We start from the raw sequence: 26,754 nt of genomic DNA, 5'->3' as shown, positions 1-26,754 counted from the left end.
TCCCTATATCTTATTCAGTGACAGTTCCTGGCTGTGTTCATTTACCCTGTGAGCTTAAAAATACCAGGAACTCTTTGGGACAACAGGGAAAAAGCTGGCAACCCAAATTATAGCTGGCTGCCATATGAGTTCCCTTTCTATCATGGCCAGTGTGGAAGTAATAAATAGTGTTTCTGTCAAAATGTACCCATAATCCAGAGGAACACTCTGGCTGAAACTGTACAACTGGCATTCCTGCACAAGGGAAATTGGCTCTATCAATCATTAACCAATAAGCAAAATAAAACAAGAGCCGGCACTCAAAATAGGCAAATTGATTAAAATTTATGAACATACATAATGCATTGTTACAAGGTTATTCATTCTCACTGCAATAAATATGTTGTGTGTGTCTATAAATGTCATTTGCTTTCTCTATGTATTTTCTAGTCTGTCTAACAGCTGATGGTGTTTAGCTGATGTATGACTGGAGTTTACAATGTCAAACAATTGAATCCCTATATGGGCGTTGAAAAACACTGGAGTAGAGAGATTCAGTCTTGGCTTTAGTTCAAATCCCTGACTCACATCTCAGCTCAACCATAAGTATATAGGTTTGACCCACAGGTCTTGATCGAAAACGTATGTTATACACTAGCCTGCCCATCCCCTGCAATTAAAAGTTTGTTTTCAGGATTACTGGCAACCTCTAAATGACTTAGGTTGAGAACTTAGTCTATACTGTATGTAATGCTTTTTCCCTCAGAAATGTGGAAATCAGTACAAACGAAGTGAGAGTTTGGATAACTGTTAACGTAAAGCTCTAATTCAGGGTGTGACAACATCGACTAAGTTCTCTCTGGTGACTCTTGTGTGATGGCCTGAAACAAATGAACTTGTGGAAGCCTGACTTCCCAGGAGATACATTCACATTTTTTTTCTGCTATGTAGTCACACTCTCAGTTAATTTTAATGGCAATTTTTAATGGTTAAGTTGATGCTACATTGCTGTTTGCATTTAAGTGATGTGACTACAATAAAAGCCTTACCAGAAAAAATATATTTAAAAATTCCACCCGTTATTTTATATGTCTCCCCATCCCACCCCTGTTATGAAGAGAAGGAAACGACATGGATTTCCCTCCCACCCCAACGAAACACCTCTCTTGCCTTCCCTCTCCTCTTCCCTCATAATTTCATTTCCTTGTTATGTGCTGTCAAGTTGGAGCAGACTTATAGTGACCCTAACAGGGTTTTCAAGGTAAGTGAGATATTTACTGAGTGGTTTTATCAGTTCCACATCTCCAGTGAGTTTCTAAGGCTGAGCAGGGATTTGAATTCAGGCCTCCTGATTCTAGTCTGTCCACTACATCACACTGGACATCTTCTCCCCATCCTTTACAGTCACATTTCCCTTATCTTTACCATTTTTAATGCACTGATTCTGAGGCAGATTCCAGCAATAGTCCCAGTGAGTCAAAATTATTTTTTCCTGTGTGCCCCTGTGTAATGTCCAATGTACAAGACAAGAGAACAGCCACTTTGATGCAAAGAAAGCCACCATTCTCTGTCTATTCTGCTGTACTTATCTGTTGGTATAAAATCACTGAGCCTTGCCTTATAGTAATTGTAATGTGCCATTGTGGCGCTTGCCCTTGTGGGCCCTGTTTTATTTCGTCCTCACAAAGACTCACGCTCCTTCCCCCTCCTCACGCTGCCACCAGATGTTATTTCTTTAACATCAGTTCAGTACTGGACACTTATGCTGCCAAACACAATCAGTTTATTGAACAGGGTGGGGTTAATATTAAGTTGGGAATTGCAGTATAAATCACAGGAAGTGAATCACATATATTAAACAAGGTTTGGTTCCTTCAAATCACTCTTTTAACTCTCCCTATCTATCTCTGACCCTCCTGGTCCAATTCCCAAGCCTCCAGCTCTCCAACCCTTTTCCAGCACACCCTCTCTCCTTTCCTCCCCCCCCCCCAATTCCCCACTCTCCTCTGGCTCTGCCTTCCGGTCTCTCCATTGGCTCTCCCGTCAAGGTTCTGCTGTGACAGACAGGTGACATTTGGGCTATCCACTACAGCCATCAAATCAGTTCTGACTTTTGGAGACCCTTTTCATGGTTTTTCAGGTAGAGAATGTTCAGAAGCAGTTTACTATTCCCTTCTTCTGGGGTCACCCTGGGACTTATGCAGCTTGCTCAAGGTCACACAGGCTGGCTCTGCCTGTACAATTCCTGGCAGGAGGCACAGTGGGGAATCAAACTCCCGACCTCTGGTTCCACAGCCAAACGTCTAAACTACCGAGCTAGCCAGTCAGCTTTGCAATTAAAGGGCAATTAAATAACAAAGGACACCAGGTTAGGTCATTTCATTTCAAGTTCTGCACTGTGCACATGCATCAGCTTCTTTATCCAATGGGGCTCATTCCCAGAAAAAGTATTCATAGGATTAAAGTTGCTTAGCAGTTCAAACTGATGCAGCCTTATTTAGAAGTAAATCCTTCCTATAGGTCTATTTATTTATTAGTGACAAACATGATCTGTCTTTTCACCAAAAATGTGTATTTATGGAGATTATTTTGTGTGCAGGGAAAGAAGCTGTGATTAGAAAATACAAGTGTAATACCCACGTGTCAAAACCCACTGGATCTAGTGGGACTTACTTCTGAGTAGAACATGCCTAGGATTGCATTGTTAGACTTTTTTTTATAACCATAGAAACTTAGTCTGTTATATAAACTGCTGGGTTAGGCTGGACTCTGAGTCATGTTAACTACTTGTATTTAATTAAGGATACAATGCTACATCCATTTGCTTGACAGTATGCCTCAATGAACTCAGTGGAATTTACTGCTGAGTGGATGTATAAAGGACAGCACTTTAAGTGACTTTAACCCCCCACTTCTCCCATAAGGATACAATTCTAAAAATGAGAGAAAGTCTACCACTTTGAATTATCTAGATATTAGCACAACAATCGCTTAAAGATATAAAACAAAGCAAAGTGTGATGCTTTTATACCAGCTTATAGCACTTAAAGCACTATCTGGGTGGTTTACAAATGTGTTTATTTAATTAATTTATTTATTTGTCTTATTTATAGGCTGCTTTTTTCCTGATAAGAAGACTCAAGGCCTCTTATTAATTATGGATGCTACATGTTGCCTCCCCCCACATGAGCTGGGCACTCAGTTCACCAACCTCAGAACAGTGGAAGGTTGAGTCAACATTGAGCCTATCAGGATTGAACTCAGGTTGTGAGTAGAGTCTTGACTGCAGTACTGAAGTCTAACCACTGCACCACAATGCTCCTCCTTTGAATATTTTGTGCTTTGAATATTGAAAGTCATTGCACCCAAAGGGATGGCTGGTGCTCAGATGGAATTCATAGAGGGAATGCAGAAACAGCTCAAATACATATTCTGGGGATTTCCCCAGCATGGGCTACATCCATAAATAAATTGTTCAACCCACCCAAACCTGATCCAGTGAGAAATTCTGAGTCCATGGCTAAAATCCTCTTGCTTAGATATGTAAGTTAAGTAACTATTGGAGGTTAATTGCCCAAAGGTAAGAAAACACTTACAGTACTAAAAATAGGAACGTGGTGGCGCTGCAGGTTAAACCACAGAAGCCTTTGTGTGCTGCAGGGTCAGAAGACCAGCAGTCGTAATACTGAATCCACGCAACAGAGTGAGCTCCTGTCGCTTTCTCCCAGCTCCTGCCAACCTAGCGGTTCAAAAGCATGCCAATGCAAGTAGATAAATAGGTACCACCTCAGTGGGAAGGTAACGGCATTCCGTGTCTAGTCACGCTGGCCATGTGATAACGGAAACTGTCTTCGGACAAGCGCTGGCTCTACAGCTTGAAAATGGGGATGAGCACCGCACCCTAGAGTTGGACACGACTGGACTAAATGTCAAGGGGAACCTTTAATGAGCTTAAAGACCACCAGTAGTGAATAATTAGTTGGACTGTGTTACTTGGCCTGAGGTGTAGATGTTTGTATTTTTAGTGGGGGACTTCTAGTGGGTGGGGAGTGTTTGGGGAATGTTATGTGTGTGCATGTGTCTGGTCTCTGGGTGTCTGTGAATTTCGTTGTATGGTATACTGTGTATATACTTACAATGGCAATAAATTTTATTATTATTATTATTATTATTATTATTATTATTATTATTATTATTATTATTATTATTATTACCTTAAGAAAACACTATAGACATTATAAGCTGTGCACTGTGTCATACAATTCAGTATGCAACTGGTAACTGTCTATAGTAATTTCATCACTTAAGGAAACTTATTTTAAATGTTAACCCCCAATTATGTTATGCCAGCATAATCAGGCAAGAGGATTTGGGCCATTATCTCAGTAAAACTCAGTGTAAGTGGGATATTTAAGGAGTGGTTTTGGCAGTTCTACAGCCCCAGTGAGTTTACATGGCCGAGCAGGGATTTGAACCCAGGCTTCCTAAATCCTAGTCTGTCACTATCTACTGTGCCACACTGGGTATATTGCAAATGACATCACTCTCTCAAAAAACTAACCAAGTAAAATAATTCACTTTCCAACAAAACAAAAAAACAAAAAACATGCTTCCTGGGCAAAAAATTTTAAAAAAATATCAAGAGTCCCTGTGCATTTTGTAGTCAGAATTCAGAGTTTTTAAAATTGACTTTAAACATGTTATACCTGATTCAAAAACAGTTTTCCCCCCACATGTAACTAAGCCCTTAGTTTATGATTAATTGTAACTGATGATCTCTGCTTTTCCCAAACAGAATATTATTTGGGACCAGGGAGAAACATTTGGTGTTGCTTTTAGGAGTAAACAGTCCTCTCCCCCCCCCCCGGGATTTTGAGGGATGATGGAGACAAAATACGTTCTTATCTTCCAGTTATCTCTTGTGAGGTCATTATTCTGCTACTAGTAGTGGAAACACAGCTATCTCAGAAGCCAGAGTGCAGTGGGTTTTTTTCCATCTGATCTGCTCAGTTGCAGTGAACTGTAGGTAGACTAGACCATCACCAGCTTTGAGAGCTGCAGCAGGAGCAGCTGAGAGCTGCTTCCCCATAATCTCAGAGGAAAGATCATGCCTACATAGCCATTGCATCAGAAGTCCAGAAGGAATGTTGTTTCCCCCCCCCAATGCAGAAATGATACAGAAATGGAGTGCCATCCTGTGTTATGTGGCTTTCCTTTATCTGTTACTGTAGAAATAACTCTTCTATTTCAATCTTTGAATAGATATCTGTCATATCAGAAATACTGTGCTATTTAAACATTTTAACCTCGTGCCTTTTCTTTTACCATTCTGAGGATCATAGGAAAACCCCTGTCGCTTTTAGAACACATTGGGAAACCTCTGAACTTGGAGAAGTGATTTTTGACACGATAACTTGCAGTCCAAAAACATTATTTTTTTTTCCTGAGCTTTGGCGAATCTCTGGCTAGGTTTGCACTTGACCAACTGTATGGACACTATCCCTCCTCTGATAGTAACCCTTAGTTACTAGCACATGACTGGCGATCGCACCTATCTCTCTGGTATATAAACGAAGGACATTTTGCTCAGTCAGGTCCGTACAGGAGCACCAATGAGCCTCCTATCACTTCAAGAGTCTGTGAATGAATGGTGAGGTAAATTATGCAAAGCTTCTTGTCTGTCCTAACACAGAGGTCAGCTGGTGTCCACTTTTCTTCTTGTCTTTTTTAAATGTTCCATTCTTCTAGAAGAACAAACTTCTCCCAATCACACTTCACACAGTCTTGTGTGATTAAAAAAAAACAACTTCTAAGTGGGCTTTAGACGCCTCCTCTTTCTTTTATTTCTCAAAACATTTTATTTTCTTACCTCACCTTTTGACAATAAAAACCGAAGAGGTAAGGTGGGACCGGCCTTTCTGCCAAGTGGATGTCAATGCTGCCATCTATTGGCTCCAATTGGGTATTACTCTGTTGTAGCTGAGGCTCGTCAAATTGGAATTATATGCACTTTATAGAAATTCTCATATTTGCTTGCCTCATTCGACCTTGACAAAAAGCTGGGTGGATGAGGGCAGGGAGAGAAAGAAGGAAAGAAAAGCTTCATTCTATGCTTGCTTTAAAATCTTTACATTTTAAAATTACATTCAGATTCATGAAGCCCCCCCCCCCAAAAAAAAGCAGAATGGGTTATTCTGAGGTAGATAGCCGTTGCTTTCTTTACTAGTTCTGTCACACATATACTCATAGGCCATTAGTAAACTGGAAGGCCTGTGTCCTGATTGGCAGGACACCAAAATGAACTAAGGGAAGGAGTAGGACACACAGCTTTCCTGCCAAATCATGGTTTGTTTGTACAGCAGATTGTGGTTTTGACTTTTTCAGGGCTGAGAGTTGATAAACACGTCAGCAGAGCAGAGCGAGACTCAGGAAATAATGTTTGTCTGACCAAGAAAATCAAGTGTTGAGGAAGCAAAGGGCTGAGGGGCATGCATGGTTTGGCCTGCATTCCACTTATGAATCAGCCCAGATTGACTGACGAGAAGGCCTTTAGCTCATATTCTGCACAACTCACGACAAGTAAGCAAGGAGGAAGAGGAAAACCAATACAAATAGAATAGAAGATGACCATCAGCTAAAACGGTTTTTCTCAGAGGTGGTAAAATGTTATAGTTTGGAGTGAAAGCTCTTAGAAATCTCAGTTGCTATAGTAGCTGTGAGAGCCGTGGTCCAAAAAATTAGATTTCCCATCTCTGGCTTTGGTAACAGCAAAAAGTGAGGATTGGTCGGAAAAATGGCACCCAACTGTTCACAACTGTGGTTGTCTTTGAGAATGAAAAGAAGATTACAGGTTGAACCATAAAACTGGCCTGGCTTTAGCTGAGTAAGTTGCCTTGGGTGCTTCACAGAGGGAGACAGCAAGGTAGTTGGGCAGGGTGCCAGGCTGAGGTGGGAATTCAAACAGCACTGAGGGTTTGCCAGGCAGAAATGTGCCAAGGGCACCAGCCTGAATTGAGGGGATGCCAAGGTGAGTTGCATCGTTATGTTGCACAGTGCACTGCCACTGATCAAAATGCAGGTTTTTGAGCTTTTGCTTGTGGCAAACGGTTGCCCAGAGGCTGAGAAAGCAATGTCATTCTCAGTGGATGGTCATATTTTGAAAGTCACCCACAGTGATCCTAGATCTAGATAGTGTGGCGATTGATCTGGATTTTAGCTGCACTGTTCTCCTTGTTTAAAATGTGTTCTCCTATTGATCTGGAGGCTTTCAGGGTTCTGACTGGACTAGAGAGGACAAAGAAAAGTCAGCTGCAGCCCAAGCTTGCCTGCAGCCCACTGCCTAGAGCAGGAAATGAGGCACCAACCCATTAAACCAGTGCACACTCACATATACACTGAACAGCTTTTTTTAAAAAGCCCAAATCTCCCATTCCTGCAGCAAGTCACCACAAGATAAAAAAGTGCAGGGACCAAACTTCCTGAATGAAGGAACTGAATTTCCAGTGCCAGCTACTTTTCTGGAAAGCAGGCTACCAGAGGAAGTCCTCAGAGCCAAAGCATTATAGGATCTGATGGTTGTTGTGGGTTTTTCGGGCTCTTTGGCCGTGTTCTGACGGTTGTTCTTCCTGACATTTCGCCAGTCTCTGTGGCCGGCATCTTCAGAGGATTGGAGTAGGAACTCTGTCCATGCTCTGTGTTGACTGAGTTCCTAATCAAGTCCTCTGAAGATGCCGCCCACAGAGACTGGTGAAACGTCAGGAAGAACAACCTTCAGAACATGGCGAAAGAGCCCGAAAAACCCACAACAACCATCAGATCCTGGACGTGAAAGCCTTCAATAATACATTATAGGATCGTCTCAGGTTGTCTCTTTCAGAAAGCCAGTTCCCTAACTATGTGAAAAACTCATGCTTTGGTAGTAGACATTCTCTGCATTTAAGGAATTACCTATAATTTAATGTATTTATTTATTATAAATACATTTTCCAATCACAGGTTATCTGAGGTACATAGTTTGCTCTTGACAATTTTCTCCAGTCTTCTGCTAAAGCAGAGGAGTTATGAAGAGGGAAGCCACATCTGCCAGCTTAAGCAACCAAAAAGCTGAAAATAAACCTTTTGATACTGATGTTTTAGAGCAAGACATCAAAGGGAAAGTTATCATGGTGTAATCACATCTCAAGAAGTCAAAGATTTCGCTCAATTCTTTCGCTGTTCAAACCCAAATCGGTGACATAAGTCTAGGAGTGCATTTTGAAAGTGTTATCTGGTCAGCTTTTGCAGCAAAGATCTACGAATCAGAACTCAATCATTTAAGGCAGGGGTCGTCAACCCCCAGTCCGTGGCCCTGCGCCAGTCTGTGGGCTTCCTTTAACTGGGCCACGGACACGGATCTCCGCCCCCTGCACGCACACACAGGGGCTGTGCCACACTTGTGGGTGGGCGTGCTGCAGAGAGCTCGCAGTCATCAATCCATCCATCTTGATGGTCTGTCGCTCGTTCCCTCCCTCTCTCTTCCTTTCCTTTCCCCCCCCTGCTTCTGCTTGTTTGCTGCCATCGCTGGGGCCGAAGAGCCGTGGCCATCAAGGGACAAGGAACAAACAAAAAGGTACCCAGACCAATAATTGATTATTCTTCCTGCACTGCTTCTTCCATTCATTTTACCTTTTACCTGTATTATCAGCGATAACAATTTGTCACAGATTGCTACAAATACCATCTCCATCTGCAGCTCTTGGAAACTTCTGTTTAAAATTTATAAGGGTCCAACCCTTGGATCTCTATCCTTCAGGATCAAGAGAAAGAGGTGAGCCTTTTTTTCTTAAGTCCAAATGGGAATGCCACTAGTTTGATGTTTTCTTGATAAATCAGCAATGCTGATCATGTGAGCCCTGTCTTGGTAATTCACCTCTTGTGTGATAAGAGGCAGAATCAGTAGGAAATCAGCATAGTGTCAGGCCTGTGATTATTCTTGTTAATATCCTACATTTGGAGGGGTGGGAGATGGAACTTTGCTAGTGGCAGTCAAGACTGTTTTTGGGATGAACTGTGGAGCTGTTGAAAAAGAATGCAAAAGAAAATGTAGAGGAGACATGTAAACTGTCTGGAAAGCATTTGAGAATTTTTGTAAAAATATTCCACTGTGATCCCTTGTTGACTATTGATACTTTGGAATATACAGTAATACTATGAATTTCCAAAACACTGTAGATTTATTCACATGATATTTCAAAGTTCATGAAATTAATATTCAATTTTTTCCTCCACCATTGTTATTTAATCTCTGCCCACCCACTCCCAAAATAAAGAGACTCCACAGGTGTTGGAGTTAACTTGGGCCACACTTTATTGCTTTTAACCTCCAATCACTCTCATCCTGCAGAAGGGCCTGGATGTCATGTGGATCCCTGGGGCATGCTCTAGGTATCTTTTACCCCCTCTCCAATCCTAAGCGGGTGAGTCCCAAGCCCCTGGTCAGAGCTGTTCCCTGAACAGCTCGTACCCTGCTCCAGAAATACAGAGATGGACTCAATAACCCCCCACAGCCAGCCAGTCCCAGCAGGACATGATGGGGCTAAGGAAAAAAACACAACCCCCACGCAGAGCCAGCCTCAGTGGAACACTATGGGGCTGTGAAAATCACTCAAAAACAACCCCCCACATACAGCCAGCCCCAGTGGAATATGATGGGGCTGGGGGAAAAACACAATCACCCCCTGCACACACACAGCCAGCCCCAGCAGAACACCATGGGGCTGGGGGGGGAGCACAAAAACACCCCCACATACATACAGCCAGCCCGAACGTGATGGGGTTGGGGAAAAACATACCAAAACACACACACACAAAAATCACAGCACAGGAGAGAAGGCAGTAAAACTGGAAAAAATAAACCAAAACCAGTTTTGATCTCTTACCTGGTTGGTGTTTTTACCTGTATAAGGAGGGAGGGTGGTAAAAATGCAAAAAATAAACCAAAATTAGTTTTCATCTCTTACCTTCTCAGTGTCTTTACCAGAATAAGGAGGAAAGGCAGTTAAAACGGAAAAAATGAACAGAATTTGGTTTTGATTCCTTACCTGGTCAATGTCTTCACCTGCATAAGGAGGGAAGGTAGTAAAAATTGGGAAAAAAACGAAATTAGATTTGATCTCTTACCTGGTTGGTGTCTTGGCCTGTATGAGAAGGGTAGTAAAAAATAAATAAATCTAAATTGAGTTTTGATCCCTTACCTGGTCAGTGCCTAACCATAAGATATGTTGTTTACCTAGAAGATAGTTATGTGATACACATTAACAGTTATAAATCATTATCTCTTTAAATTTTGAGCAAGTAATTAACACTATGAATATGGAAATAAATACAAGAGAACTCAACCCAGAAAGAGAACTATTACCATATTTTTGCTCCATAAGATGCACCTGACCTTAAGACGCACATAATTTTTAGAGGAGGAAAACAGGGAAAATATATTCTGAACCAAATAGTGTAATAAAATATTTAATAAACTATAACAGAATAATATTTGAACCATGTAAAGTGAACAGCAGTCAACAGTGGCATTAAGAACCATTACCACTGTCATTAACAAATGGAGAGACTTAAAGCTTTGTGTACTCTAGTTTATGTACCATAAATTTGTGTACCATAAATTTAATTCAAGTACATATAAACCATTATCAGCCAGTGATAAGACCTATACCCCTATACCTATATTTTACATTTCCTTTCATCTACCTCCTCCCTATGCTTATAGAAATGTCTCAATGACAGATGATATTGTTGTGCAACTCTGCCCAGCTACGGCTCAAGCCTATATTAAGTTAGAAATGGTTTGTCTGATTTGGCACTGCATTGAGAGGTCCTTTTTAGTTGTGTGGAGGATAAATAGTGGAATTAAACTATTTAACAGCTGGTTTTCCTTATTTACTTTAGGTTATGCAAAAGAACAGCAACACAAAGCTTAACCTGATCCCATTCACCAGCAGTAGCACATGCTCAGCATAAGACCAAATCTCCATTTTCTGACATAATTGAACATTTATAGCATGCCAGGCACAACAGGTTAGGCCACACAAAGCCATGAACAATGTTCTTGACGAGCCAAAAAAAAACTGAATACAAACTATAGTAGCTGAAATCAGGAAGCAGGTACTGTAATCCAGTTAGAAGTCACGAGGCACAATTAGTTTCCTTGCTGCAACACCCTTTGGAAATACATTCTCTATTAGATGCCCAGAACTAGTTGAAAAGTTTGCAAGTTGAATCCAAATTTCCCATAGAAATGCATAGAAAATTAATTAATGCATTTTTATGGGAGGAAAAAGGTCAGAAACTTTAAAAAACTTAAAAGAAAGTCACTTACCAGGTACTGTAGACTGAGCCTGGCTCTTCACAGTGCCTTGGTAGACCCCAGAACAGCCAAAAAAGAGCCCCAAACAGCTAAAAGCCAGCAGGCAGATGGCAGACGGCAGCCATTTTGTGCTCTTCTCCACTCCTGCTCCTGCTCCTTTCCCCTCCCCACCTAACAGCTCAGCTGATCGGTGCTGTTCTGAACAGTTTCCCAGGCAGCTTTTAAAGCAAGCACCTTTTCACCCAAACACTAACCCCAAACAAACAGCTTTTAAACTAAATGTTACATTTTAAAAAGACAATACCAGGCAGTCCCAGGTCTCTCTCCCAGCTCTCTAATTGCTTGGACTAGCAAGGAAGCAGACAAGCAGCCTCTTCACTAACTGAAAGTTTGAATTTCCCCACTTTCCTTGCCTTCCCAGCATATTAGGTATGCTAATATCTGTGCACTGGAGGATTGTGGGAGGAACATCCAGCCCCTGATGGGGGTCCTGTGGGGCACCCCAAAGCACCGAGTAGCTCTCTTGGCCTCTTTTGGGACTGGGGCTGTGCAGCCCTGTTCTGATCAGGAGGTGCAGCCGGGGGTCACCATGCCTTTGGGGGACAGGGCACAGAAAGGGGCAGGAGGTTCAGGGGCCATTCCAACTCATACCTGGCAGGAGAGATACCATGATCACCAAAGTGGTTTTCCCAGGGTGAGGCTCATCTTTTGCACTTTGGATATGCTGACCCCTGTGATTTCCCCAAATGTGGGAAAATCAACTGCCTAAGTGGGGGACTATGTCTGTGGTTTCCCCTGGTCTTTCTAGAATTACTCTTTCCCCTTTGGTCCTTGGCTGTTTTCACTGCCTGCTACCATAGGCCTGTTGGCCTTGCTTGTTTTCCAGGTGGGCTCCAGGAAACAGATCCTGGAAAGCCAGCAGTGCAGAATGGTGAGGTCCAAGCAGCAAGCAGTCTCTGGTGTCAGTTCAGAGGCCTCCCAGCATGGCAGTGGGAGGCTTTTGGGTGGTGGTGGTGGAACCCTTTTTTTATTGTATTTGCTCCATAAAACGCACGTACTTTCTCCCTCACTATTTGGGGGGGAAAGTGCGTCTCATGGAGCGAAAAATACGGTAAGCTGAACAAGTCAATAGATCCTGGCATATTAACACATTAAATTGGTAAATATTTCAGACACAATAATCTTTGGAACCCTTCAGACTCAGAAAAAAAATATGTAAAGAGGTCTGTTGTTCATTTCTGAACAACATAAACAAAAACTTTTTTTTCTAATTATGCTTATTAAGGAAGGGGAGTAACCAAATACAATCTAATGAATACTAGGGATGAAATACACAGATTAAGCATGCAGAGTGGGCAATTGTTTCATAAATGAAACATTTCTGTCTCATTTCCAACAACTACACCCACGGCTCCATCAGAAAGGGGGCACCCAGAAAAGGATCCCCACAAACGCTACTCTTTCCCATCTGTGTGGGAAGTCTGTTATTGAAATCCACCTTACATCTGGCTGCCCCCTAACAAACCCATTTATCTCCATTAAAAAACAACAACAACCTCTCAAAGGTATCACATCAACTGCCCTGCCAGACCTTGCCACCTTAAACCTACACTACCCAGGCAACACCTTAATGTAGTTTCCAGAGCTATAGACAAAACAGGAAGCAACCTATCCGTTGATATAGAGTACATCTCTACAAACTATGAACCTGAATGGCTGAGAAAGTCCATGGTTAAGCCCAGATGAAAGGTAAATGTAAGTAATTTTGAAAAGCCAAGGTCTCTCTAACTCACTCTGCTCCCAATGGCTGTTGAGGCAGGAAAGCAGCAAGTGGGCAAAGACCAACTGTCAAGAACCTGTTGCTTCAGCAACCATGTGACTTCAGAGGTCATGTGACACCTTCTCTCATTATGACTTCAGCGATATGTCAGAGTTATTTAAATGTCTCTCACAGTCTTAAGCCCAACCGGGCTGCTTGCAAGAGTGAAATAAAAGCCTTGCCCTGTGGATCATAAATACTCCTGCATGGGCTGCTGTAGGGCTGTTTTGTTTTTGTTTTTCTTATAAGCTCATAAATGATAAGTAGTATGTCTAAATGACCATCCATTAACTACCTTAGTTAATGACATGGAGCTATTTACCTACTCCTTTTTAGGTCAAGAGTCAAGAATGGAATATTAAAAGATGTTGGAGAACTAACTGCCATTCAAAGCACTATTTATGTCATAGAACCCTGGTCCAAATTCAGAAAATTCCTTCTGCATTCCTCCCCACCCTTTCCATCATTATCAATGAAAATAGGGTTTGTGTCCCTCCCTTTTTCCTGCAATATCCTTCCCTAGGAGCATGGCCCTGAGCTGCCTTGTCTAATAAAGAAGCTTGACTCAGAGTTATTGTACATAGCATTTTACTGAGCAGGTATCTCTCCTCAGAAGCACCCTTGTATCTTAGACAATGAGTAGACAGGCAGCAGAGAGACATGTGCAAAGTGCTTTTGTATAGCTGTGCTACAGATGATGCATAACTGTGCTGACCAGACCAGCTGCAGGACTTGGGCAGTTCAGTGGCTGCAGTCACACATAGCTGGGTGCTTTTGGAGCTGCATCTGTAGCACAGCTGGCTGTTGATTCCAAATCCAGATCAAGGCAAGTGTACCAGTGAAAACCATCCTTGAGCCTCATCAGGAATTCCTGTGGGGATTCCATGGGTTTTTTTTTAACAATCTTGTAAACTCTGTGAAGGTTTCACAGCCTTTGGCACTCCTAGTTTGAGACCATGAATTACAGCATTTCTTTCTGCTTTCAGCAGGCGGGCCACAGCAAGCTTATTAGGATTCAGATCAATAACTCAGGTTGAGGGCTGCTGCTTCAAGCCAATCAATTGTCCCATTGCCATCGGCTATTTGTTGAACCCTATAAGTAGTATACCGGGCATAGGTCTTAGCAAGAGCCTGGCATTTCTCATCTTTGCTTAGGAGGCTGCTCAGAAGAGTGATGAGCAGTAATGATCTGTTGGATCAAGTCCAGGTACTTCTGAAGGGCCTCTTGATATGGTGGAAGATCTCGTTTCCAGTTAAATAAATCAGCTGTGGGGAATGGGGTATGGGCCAGAACTAATTTATTTCCCATTGGAAGCTCGATTAAGGGGAGAACTTTCTCCACAGGTTTAGGTGTAAAGCGATCTGGGGGGCACTCCCTGCGTGGTTTGTTTAGATCAGGGGTCCCCAACCCCTGGTCCACGGCCTGGTGCCGGTCTGTGGGCTTCCTTCAACTGGGCCACGGACATGGATCTCCACCCACCCTGCCCGCACGCATAGGGGTTGTCGCGCTTGTGGAGGGGCATGTCACACCCTCGGGTGAGTGTGTCACACTCACGGGTGGGCGTGTTGCACTTTCACAGCTCCCCATTGGCTGGTGCGCGGGCCAGCGGTCCCTGCTACTGGCCGCTTTGTTCTCTCAGACGGAACATTCGTACCCCCTTGTTGGCTGCGGCACTTTGGCCCTGGCAGTGGCAACAAACAAGCAGCAGCAGGAAAGGAAAAGGAAAGGAAGAGAGAGGGAGGGAACGAGTGACAGACCATCAAGACGGACGGATGGTCACGAGCTCTCCGCAGCAGGCTGCGAATAGAAACGGTTTGGGAGGGGAGCGTGTGCGAGAAGGCTGTTTTCTCGGCATCACCCCCTCCTACAGCACATCTGGGCAGGGAACGGAGGAGTACCAGGCAGGAGGAAGGAGAAGTGCATGCCCAGGTTGCAAGCGGGGGCCCTCCTTCACCTCAGCTGCAGAGAGGACGAGCCGACAGCAGCAGTGCCGGAGGCAGCATTGGCGCCTGGAGAGGTGGCCCAACAAGCTGCTTAATATAAGGGCTCTGCGTCGCCCCCTCCTTCCGTCCCTCCCTGGCACATCGCGGGAGTGCTTTGGAGCGCCTCGCCAGGTGACCCGGAAAGAGTGGGGGGGGGAGACCTAAAACCAGAAGCCCCAGTGGCGCCAAGCCCTGACCCCCACAAGTTCCACTGCTTCGGAAGGAGAAGGCTGCCGGGCAGGGAAAGGGCTCCCTTTCTAGACGTGTAGGCCCTTCGGGGGCAGGCAGGCCCCTGTCCCTACCAGGTAGGGAGGGTCGATGGTGGGGTTGCTCCTGTGCCCTCCAGGACCAGGGAGACAACTCTGAAGCAAAGCGCTTCTGGGAGACCCTGATGAGGAAACCCAACATTCGCCAAGTAGGTGCCGCCGCTGCGGCTCCCACTCCTAGTTGGACTGAAATTAGAAGCCAGGCAGATTTTGAGAGTGTGTGGGTGTGTCGCGCTTGCGGGTGGGCATGTCACGCTCATGCACATGCGCATAAGCATGACACACCCCTCTGCAAGTGCAACACGACCCTCCATGAGCGTGACATGCCCACCCGTGAGCACAGGGGTGCCCCCCGTCCCCCAACCGGTCCACGCATGGAGCTCGCCCCACCCCCCAAATGGTCTGCTGTCCCAAAAAGGTTGGGGACCGCTGATTTAAGGTCTTAGCTGTATCATACTCTAAAGGAAACACAAGATTCATATCTCAAACTTTGTAGACACTATCATTTTTGTCAGCTATCATCCGTTAATAAAGGAAACCATCATGTGACTATGTCATGTAAGCTTCCTTCCTATCTGTACATATTCTAGAAACAATAATCAGATAATATTTGAGAGGTAAGTCATTTCTTGTAAAGAGCACATAGTAGGCACTGGAAAAGTTGGGCATGGAAATAGACTTTCTACCTTGATTGTTGCTTTTTCCTTCCTTTCTCCCATTTGCCTGTTCTTGCTTCTCCATTTCCTTGTTCTACAGGTCCCTCCAGCTGTTGTTGACATACATTTTAACTTTCATTATCCCTCATCACTGAGTATGCTGGTTAGGACTGATGGGAGTTGTAATCCAATAACACCTTGAGGATTGCAGGTTTCCCAACCCTGTTCTATAACAAACATGAGTCTTTTTTTGTTTTTTTGTTTTTTGTTCTAGGAGACTTTTTCTTCAAGTGGACGTTGCAATTGAATCATTATGGCAAAAGATTGCCTTACTTTCTAATTTAACAATAATAAGATATTCCCCCTTTTAGAAAAAAAATATTAGTGCAATATTTGCAAAGCTATTTAGAGCTAACTATATAGCTCTCTGAGTTATACTGGCTCCTGTCTATTTAGCTGAGCAGAGTTAATAGGAACTGGAAAACCAATTAAAACAAGACAGCCATGACTGGTCATGTTCAATATTCTGTTACACTGAGGCTGCCAGGTGCGCAGAGATCAATTTTTATTCTTTATTCTTTGCAATTTTCTGCAATCCCAAATTTAAGGGTTGCTTAGAGACTATTTGATTGCTGCCCTTGTTAGCTTCAAACAGCAGCAATGAGTGCATCATTAGAAATATACCTATTTTCCATTTGAGGACAGTAAGATTTGCAACAAGTATACTTTTTTATGCAGAGGGCCAGTGTGTACAATGGGTGGCTTTCCAGATATTATAGGCTTACCACTCACATCAGCTCTAGCAAATATAGCCAATAGCAAGAAATGATGGAAGTTGCAATCCATCAGTTTCTAGAAGGTCACAAGTTGTCTACACATTCACAAATCAAGATCACACTAAGGTTGAGTTAATATCCTTATGGTGAAATACTGGCTTAAACTGATTTTTTCATTAGAAGAAAAAATCCTAGATTCCTTTCAGTTGGAGAAGAAGCATATAACTGAAGAGATATTGAAAATTGGCTTTCCCCCCAGTATACTTATAGCAATGGGTCTCACAGATGCTATCAATGCGGTGAAGTTAAGGGTATGGGACATTGAATTGCAGGACCATATTGGCCATTTAGGCAAATATAACTTTCTTAATAAATTTTCTTTTATGACTTCCTCATATTTAGCCAGCACTATGCCATCTAAAGCCATTAGGGCTTTCACACTAGCTAGGCTCAATGTCTTTCCTTCTAAGCTTCTGGAGGGAAGATTTCGATGTTTGCCTGCATCAGATTGTCTCTGCCCTTGTAATAGTGATAAACTTGGATCAGTTGGTCATGTTCTCCTTTTCTGTACTTGCTATTGGGATCTTTGTATGGAGCTTTTATCACCTATTATCTGTAAATCTCCCGGGAGATCAGAGGAGGATTATGTCCAGTTGCTACTCTCTGACAATACCCCATATATTACGAGACAAGTGGCCAAATTCTGTGCTGCAGCAATGGTTATTCGTAATCAGATGTTTGGGTAGGTGATTTTAGATGGATAATATAATGCTTTTAATATAACACTGGCTGAGGTTTTACTTATACAGCATTAAGTTATTAACTGGAAAGAAGGGGTTGTTTTATCCTGTTTTAATGGAATTTTACTACCCTGACTGACTTTATGAAACTATAATTATATGTATCCATTTTATGTTGATTTGGTTTTACTGATCTTTCATCGTAATAAAGTATTCCTTCATTAAGTATGGGATCACAGAATATTTATCTTGACTAGAGTCCAAAGATTTTGTGCACAGACATGGCTGAAGGTGTGATGAAGAAATGGGTCTCAGTCCAACTGTTGGCTTCATGGGTAGCCAGGTATACACAGCATTGGGTGACCACAGATGCAATAATGTAAGAAGCAAAATAAATAGGATCTTTCAATGAGTGTTAAGGTGTAAGCATGGGGATGTACACTGCTATGCCACATAGATGAGAGGTCATTTGTGCATGTTGATCTCTTCCATTGGACTGGCCCAATGGAATGTGGCAAGGACACCAAAATTCTCGGAGAATGAGATGTGTCTGACTCCACAAAGTTGTTTTTTCTTGGAACTACATTAAAAACATTTTTTATTTAAGATCAATTGTTGAAAGAAAATAAGGATTTAATTGTAATAATGGTTACTGCAGCAAGGTTAATATTTTTTTGCAAAAAATTGGAAAAATTATAACCAGATTAATTTAAAGGAATGGTATAGAGAATTATGGGAGATGGCAATTAATGATAAATTGACATGAAATGAAAATAAGAAGAGACCCTATCAAAAAATAATGATTTTAAGAAAATATGGAGTGTATTTCTGGAATATGTATTCCGGAGAGGGAAACAATGAATTTTTCAAGAGAAAATGGATTGAATGAATTTTTAAAATATTATTAATGCTAGACCTGAGGGTGAAGGTGGCACTGGTGTATTATGTAATCATATTTTATTGTGGTGTTAGGGTTATGTTATTTAGGTTGGATGTTTGTTTAATAAAATGGAACTACACCATTCTGTGCAACTCTAAAGATTGGATATCCCAGTACAGTGGGGTCTTGACTTAAGAACGGCTCGAGTTAAGAACATTTTGACTTAAGAACCGCTCTCATAGGAAAATATTGACTTAAGTACTTAGGTTTGAGTTAAGAACTGAAAAATAAACCACGTGGGAGGCAGGGAAAGTGCAAAATTTGAACTTTCAGTTAACTGTTGGCCAGTGAAAAGGGTGCCTGTCTGCTTCCTCACTCCTCCCAGCGTTTAGAGAGTGGATTGGGAGTCTTCAGACTGCCTGGTACTGCCTGGACTGTATTTTCCCTGCCTTCCCTGAACTTTTCATGACCTAAGAAAAAAAAGAAGAAACAAAATATCCCCCTCTAGTGGTCGAAGGCGGAATAGCAGCTTCCCATTAGTTTCTATGGACTGAAAAGAGCAGATACGGATCAAATGGTTTTCAGTGCATTCCTATGGGAAATGCAGATTTGACCTGAGAACTTTTTGACTTGAGAACCGCCTTCCAATACGGATTAAGTTCTCAAGTAAAGACCCCACTGTATGGGAAAGATCTGCTAAAAAGCAAACCAGGCAAATGAGCCCTGGTACATGTAATGTTTAAGCACTCTAAAGCCAAAGCCAAAGTCAAATTGATATCCAGTTGAGTTAGAATTTTTTTTCCATTCCAAAACAACATTTCAGCTTTTAAAGACATTTCATGAAAAGGTCACTGTGTCTTGCCGGAACTTTGTAACATCAGTGATTCTTTCCAGCTTTACTATGATGACGAACAGATTCAAGGTCCACTGCCTAAAATCCTGTTGCATTGCTCTGCATATGCAATGAGAATGATATCAGCAGTAGTGGCAAATTATCTTTGGTTAAAGGCTTACTGTCACAGTTTTGGAGTGTGCATACATGTAGGCATCCTTCACTCTCGAGAAAATATGGTAACGCGCTCCGAATAGAGGTCTTGGAACAATGTCTAGTGTGGCTGAGAAGGCCAATTCAAGAGTGACAATCCTTTCCACACAGAAGACAAATACAATCTGTCCTGTCCAGCTCCCTGATTTTGCTGGTTTCAGGACTGCCTCTTTGCCTCGGCGTGCTGAACAATTGTCTCTTCAAATTGCGAGAGGCTGTGATGTACCACCTGCCTCCAGGTTGAATGCTCAGATGTCAAGATTTCCCATCTGTTGAGGTCCATTCCTAAGGCCTTCAGATCTCACTTGCAGATATCCTTGCATCGCAGCTGTGGTCTCCCTCTGGGGCGGTTTCTCTGCACTAATTCTCCATAAAGGAGATCTTTTGGAATCCAACCATCAGCCATTCTCACGATATGCCCGAGCCAATGTAGACGTCACTGTTTCAGTAATGTATACATGCTAAAAATTCCTGCTCGTTCTATCTAGGACTACTCTATTTGGAACTTTGTCCTGCCAGGTGATACCAAAAATGTGTCGGAGACAACACATATGGAATGTGTTCAACTACCTCTCCTGCCGTGCACAATGGGTTCAGGTCTCACTGCAGTACAGGAGTGTACTCAGGACACAAGCTCTATAGACCTGGATCTTGGTATATCCCATCAGTTTCTTATTAAGCCATAATCTCTTTGTGAGTCTAGAGGACATGGTAGCTTCCTTGCCAATGCATTTATCTAGCTCGACATCTAGAGAGAGTGTGTCAGAGATCGTTGAGCCAAGGTACACTAAGTCATGAAAAATCTCCAATTCTTATGAAGAGATGGTAAAAGAGAGAGGCGAGTCCACGCACTGGCCCGTGACTTGTGTTTTCTTCAGGCTGATTGTTAGTCCAAAGTCTTGGCAGGCCTTACTAAAACGATTCATAAGTTGTTGCAGCTCTTCGACAGAGTGAGCAACAATGGCTGCATCATCGGCAAAGATGAAGTCCTGCATGCATTTCAGCTGGACTTTGGTCTTCGCTATCAATCTAGAGAGATTAAAGAGCTTTCCATCTGATCTACTGCACATAACTTGATTGCATTAGGTATAAGCTGTGTGTACCTTGAAATCACAAAAGGAAGCCTTTAATCAGTGGTAATTTGCCAGTGATTATGATATCATTTCTTTGAAGTGGAGCACACAGAGCTACACATCTATTTCCCCACTCCCTAACCCTCCTCTAATAGGATATCCCAATATGCAGACAGAAAGACTCACAGCATATTGTGCAGAGCTTGTATCTTCTCCTTGAGCACCTCTAAGTAGTTGAATCCTGCCTCATGCAGTGTCACAACTGAAGAAAAGACTTTAGAGCAGGAATGGGAATCTGTGGCCCTTCAGAAGTTATTGGACTCCAGTTTCCATCATCTCTGCTTCTCATCGGCAAAAGAATCCTATGCATGTACTTGGAACTATTTGCTACAGGCACTCAAACAGGTAACAAGGTCCTAAACTGTTGAGGGCTTTAAATCCTAACATAAACACCTTGAATTTGGCCAGGAAGCATACAAGCAGCCAGTGCAGAACAGGACTTATATGGTTATATTGAGATGTTCTGGAGACTACTCTGGCAATGGTGTTCTGCACCTGCTGCAGCTTCCGAACCATCTTCAAGGGCAACCCCACGTAGAGAGGATTGTAATAGTCTATTTTTGAGATTACATGTGCATGAACCAGCATTGTAAGGGATTTTCTGTTGAGATAGGGGTGAAAGCGTGTTATCCACCTCAGCTGATAAAAGGCAGACTTGGCCACAGCCGAGATCTGATTGAAAGAACTGAGTCCAGCAGCATACCAAGAGTTTGCACCTGATCCTTCAGGGTGAGTTTGATCCCCTTCACGACCAGGCAGGGTGCCACCAAGTCGATCAGGGGCCCTTCCTGACAAAAGGACCCTTGTCTTGCCAAGATTCAGTTCCAACCAGCTAGCCCTTGTCCAGTTCTCAAGATAATGAAGATTTAATGAAAATCCATACCCACTCCTTCCCGTCTTCAATACAACCTCCCATGACAAAATATTAAAGAATCTTGCTGGGAGAAACTACACACTGAAAGATAAATCTCTTCTTTGGTCTAAAACATAGCTGGTTTTGTGACTGGCCATGCAACATGGGGGCAGGTTGCTTGCACAGTTACCCTTCGTTCTCCCCAAAGGATTCTGGCTACAAATATTTTCACAAATATTTTTATTGTTAGTGCAATTGTGGGAGATCTTTTTTTTTCATAAAAGGAAAAAGGGACTAAAACCAGCGATTAGTTATTGCAAAATGAATAAGCTTCTAGATAAATCTATGGAATTCTACCAGCCACATTCTGGTGCCTGATTTCCAGTAGCCACATTCCTGACTACTTCTGGAGCTAACATGGGGCAGAACGGACATGGTATCAGAATCACAGAATAACTGCAGATCAGAACTGCTCCATTCTGATAATCCTGACTGGAATATTTCTGAAAGAGCATTTAATTCAGTGGAGTGATGCACAACATGGCATGCCATCCTGGAGACAGGTGTAATAACTTCATTTTCGCCCTCCCCCCCTGCATAAAATTCAGGGTTTGGGAGGAAGGGACGGTATTTGTTCAGACTGATGGTAATGGCACTGGTGGCCCTTTGTGTTATAACATACACTCCAGGAAGCTGCTGCTTGGTTTTCATACGACATTATCACAAACTAAGACTTAGGAGGCCTGGCTTTGAATCCACACTCAGCCATGGAAACTCACTGGGGGGGGGATAGGAATCGGTAAAACCACTCTTTAAATATTTGGCGATATTTGGCGGAACGCCTCCTCCCACCAAGGTCTACCCGGATCACCCGCGCGAGTCAGGAGGTGAGGCTCAGGAGCCTGACGCTGAGAGAGACCCGGAAGGAGAAGACACGAAACCTCGCCTCTGGAACAATCTCCCTCCTACGATTCGCGCGGCCCCCACACTGGGCACCTTTAAAACCCAATTAAAAACATGGCTGTTTATTCAGGCCTTCCCTCCAGCCAACTCTTGATTTTTTCTTACTTTTCCTTTTTATTTTTACTGCTGTTCTTGTTTGATTATTATGTATTTGTCTATGTTTTATTATTTGATTTTATATTTAGAAGCCGCCTAGAGTGGTCCGGTGGGCCAGATAGGCGGGGTATAAATTAAATAAATAAATTAAATTAAATAAATAAATAAATAAATAAATAAATAAATAAATAAATAAATAAATAAATAAATAAATAAATAAATAAATAAATAAATAAATAAATAAAATATCTCACTTAACCTTATTAGTGTCACTATGCGTATCCAACTTAATGGCACAGAACACACACACACATTGATAATAGTTAAAAACCACTTAAAAGCACAGTAAAAATAAGAGATATCATAAGGTACCACACACTCAAGTACATTGGGGAAAGTGGAGAAGGAAATAAGTGGGACTTAGAAAGAAACTTTGCAATTTAGAAGTTCTAACTAAGGTTCTAGCTAGTCAACCCTCTTTGAAGGTAAAAACCTTTCCAGTCCTCTCCTCTCCTTCTCAACTCCTGCCCCATGGTCTACTAGCATTCCTTGTCCACCAGCATTTTGCTGCTTCAGCACTGTCTCTCAATATTTCTCTATCATCATCATCATTACTTGGGCTTCCCCAAGGCCTTCCCTTAAGGTAATGGTGTTCTGTGAAGAGCACACAATTTACACAGACAAGCTGCCTTAGGAACTCTTCCAAGGAAGCAGAGATGGGGACGTATGGCTGTTGTGCGTTTTTCGGGCTCTTTGGCCGTGTTCTGAAGGTTGTTCTTCCTGACGTTTCGCCAGTCTCTGTGGACGGCCTCTTCACAGGACAGCACTCTGGCTTGGGAGTGCTGAGAGAGCACAGAGTGCTGTCCTCTGAAGATGCCAGCCACAAAGACTGGCGAAACGTCAGGAAGAACAACCTTCAGAACACGGCCAAAGAGCCCGAAAAGCCCACAACAACCATTAGATCTCGGCCGTGAAAGCCTCGCGAATACACGGGGACGTGTCTCTGTTTGGGAAAATAAGCGGGAAGAAGCGACAGTGCTTGTGATGCTCGCGCATGACCACCAGATGGCGCCATGAATCTAGCAAAACCAAAAAAGCCCTTCACGCATCAAAAAGCCCTTTTCCTGCGCGCGGGTGTGTGTGTGTGCGTGTAGGCTGCTTCGCTGGCCCCTCCTCTTCCTTTTTTTCTCCACCTACGACCGGAAGGAGGAGCAGGCGCGGTGCGGGTCTTCGTTCCTCCCGTTCCTTTTGCCGCCCAAGTACGTGTGTGTATTTCTGTCTTCTGGCGGCCGCTGGATGAGCCAGAGCCCCCTCGTCCCGGGGAGATGCGCATCATGGAGGGATGGGAGGGAAGCGAGCCCAGTTAGTTCCCAGCGCAGATCTCTCCCTGGGGGAGCTCCTCCCGGGACTGCCCTGTCTTGGGGAAGAGGCAGAAGCAGGCTTTGGGGAGGAGGAATAGGAGGAGAAGGCGAGGAGGATGGCTGGGGGGGGGGGGAGAGACCCGCCACAAAAACACAGGTGGTGCCCCGTGGGAGAATCCTAGCGATTGGGCACTTATTAATAGTTTTAGCAGCCGTGGCATATACATGAAGTGCAGGATTTGAGTCGAATACACAGTACATCCTCCTCAGTTACCTTTAGCTTTTGTTTTGAGGGACGTGGTCCTTATTCCTTCTGGATGGTTTAGGTCTCTGGCTGTGAATCCAGAGGGTGGGAGTTCAGTCCCTTCCCTCCCTGTGCCTCCTTGACAGGGGCTGGAACCCACCGTGTCCATCTGCTGTGCGGTTCTGAGATGATGATGAGGATGATCTGTGGATTAGGAATCGGTGGCATCTCAGAAGCCACCAGGAGGCATGGAGGAGTAGGATATAATTTTAGCCAGACTTGCTAACTAAGTCTTGGTTGGATTTATTTTTGAGTGGTATAGTATTGCCCTGAGTAGGCTCTCTAGCAGGAAGGTCTCAGTGGCAGACCCACAAGGCTACGAAAAATAGAATAAATGTACAGTAGATACATCCCCAGTGCCGGGGCAGCTTTGTTTTAAAGGAAAAAAAGTTGTGGTTGAAGTTGTACTGCAAAAGTAAGAAAGTTCACTCCATCATTCAACCCTGCTCCGTATTCAAAGCATGGGAAGATTGGTACAGCCTTCTTGTACCTTATTTTCCACCTCAAAAACATAGAAAAGGTGAACGCCACTCTTTCCTTCCCTAAAAAGAAAGGCCTTTGCTTATATAGGACTAATTTCATCAAATGCTTCCCTCTCCCAAATATAGATCAGTTCATTTGGACTGGTAGAGCTCATAGAACTATGAACTGAACTGTGGGGTCAGATCTGCTTTTGATAGAGGTGGTTACTAGCAGGCTTTCATTTTTAGTTCTTCCACATCACTAGTGGTGTGCTACATATGGAGTGGAATTGCTAGTGTGATTTTGTTGTAGTGTTTACTGGGGGAGGAATTTAAAGTGCAAGAACTGTGCTGCAATGTGCCTAGGTTTTGAATGAGGAGACACATTCATCTATGGTCTGATGTTTCTAAAATGTTTTAGAAGATGACTATAACACTAGCTCATTGCTTTAAATGGAAGGATCTTCTTCTGTGAATTCCCCTGCTTTTTAAAATGGTGCAACATGTTGATATAAGTGTTGGGAAAAGAAGATTGCTTTTACTGAGCAACTTAAAGCCGGAGATTTTTACTTTAAATTCACTGCAAAGCAAACAGTGAACAGATGAAAAGATCACCACAATCTCCAAAACAATCTAAATATCTCGAAAGAAGCCAGAGTTGCTTACAATTGCCAAGCTAAATTGCTATTTAAGTTTTTGTCTTAACAAGACATTTACTGTGTACTACAGTGTACTACTCAAACGTTGGTCTGCTGCTCACAGTTTTCCCCATCCACCCATAGACAACACATCCCTGGCTTGTGTGTTCCACCAAAATCTACTCCGAAACAAGCTGGGCAAACTTAGAAAACCACAATTCTCATCCAATGATTGACACAGCACTGTCCATTTTGGTAAAAGGCACAAAGATTTCTAGCTTTCAAAAAGATGGCAGAATTAAGAGGTGGAATTGCGACATAAGTGAAGAAGAAAAGGTGGCCTTTATATTTGTTTCCTTGGGGAAAATAATGTGGAAATCCATCATCAGCTGTAACTATGCAGTGGCTAGAACAACTGTAATCTTGCATGTTTGCTAAAAATGTGATGTACTTTCTGGTTTACAGAATGTAGCTTTGCTCTATGCAGAAACAAGGGTTAATTTTACCCATTTTTCTCACTGCATAGTGTGTGTGGTCTTGTTGAGATCAGCAGCACAGTAACTCCCTTAATGGAAGAAACATAATCTACACAGAACTTCAAACATTTTATGGGAACAGCTGTTGAACTCAGCAGTTTTAGAGCCGATCATGCATGCACACATGAGGATTTGCATGCAGGTGACAATTGTATTTCATTGCATTCAAATTAATGTGAAGAAATGCAGGTGGTGGCTGAGTGTAGGTTGAATGGATTTTGTTTAGAGATTTCTTTGCTGCAATTTAATTTGAGGCTAAATTTTATGATTACACTAAACAGAATATGATTCAGATTTTGTTAGGAATTCATAGTGATGGATCAAAGATCTGGTCTTTTACTTCTATAAGGGCAAATAGGCTAGAGTGTGTATTTCTCCCTCCTGAGTTGGAGTGGAGAACAAAGGGAAAGATTGCTGGACTCTGGATATTAGAGCTGGTCAACTTGATATTCGTATGTGTCATCAAAGTCATTTCCAACTTATGATGAACCTCTGAAATGACTTGTTATTAACAGCCTGCTTAGCTCTTGCAAACTAAAGACTGAGAGTTATTTTATGGAATCAGTTCATCTCATGTTTGGTCTTCCTCTTTCCCTACTGCCATTTACTCTTCTTTTCCAATGAGTCTTCCCATGATGTGCACAGAGTTCATCAGCCTCCACTTACTACTGTATAGTTATTTTTGTTTCTAGAGGGAGTGCAGGGTTGAGTTGATCTGGCACTCATGTGCTTATCATTCTGGTGGTCCATTTGATCCATAAAGATCTCCTGTAAAACTGCGTTTTAAATGAATCATCTTTTCCTCTATCAGCTCTCTTCGCTTTCCAGCTTTTACATCTCTATATAGTAATTGAGAACATTGTACTGTAGTATGGATGATCTCAGTCTCCAGAGACATGTGCTTTCTCTTAA

General features: G+C 42.8%; 1 protein-coding gene and 1 pseudogene across 1 annotated transcript in view; both read left to right on the top strand.

The window, feature by feature from the left end:
• Positions 1 to 11,975: 11,975 nt before the first annotated feature.
• LOC140706122 (U1 spliceosomal RNA) lies at positions 11,976 to 12,130 on the top strand (annotated as a pseudogene).
• An 11,543-nt stretch (positions 12,131 to 23,673) lies between these two features.
• Positions 23,674 to 26,754, top strand: part of GEMIN8 (gem nuclear organelle associated protein 8) — a 47,951-nt gene continuing 44,870 nt past the window's right edge. Inside the window, exon 1 of the mRNA XM_020786744.3 lies at positions 23,674 to 23,801. The gene's annotated coding sequence lies outside the window, so the exon portion shown is untranslated. The remainder of the gene's footprint in view (positions 23,802 to 26,754) is intronic.

The sequence above is a fragment of the Pogona vitticeps genome, chromosome 3 (assembly GCF_051106095.1).
Source record: "Pogona vitticeps strain Pit_001003342236 chromosome 3, PviZW2.1, whole genome shotgun sequence".
Taxonomy (NCBI): Eukaryota; Metazoa; Chordata; class Lepidosauria; order Squamata; family Agamidae; genus Pogona; species Pogona vitticeps.
The sequence above is the reverse complement of the archived record's forward strand: the minus strand, read 5'-3'. Positions and strand labels throughout refer to the sequence as shown.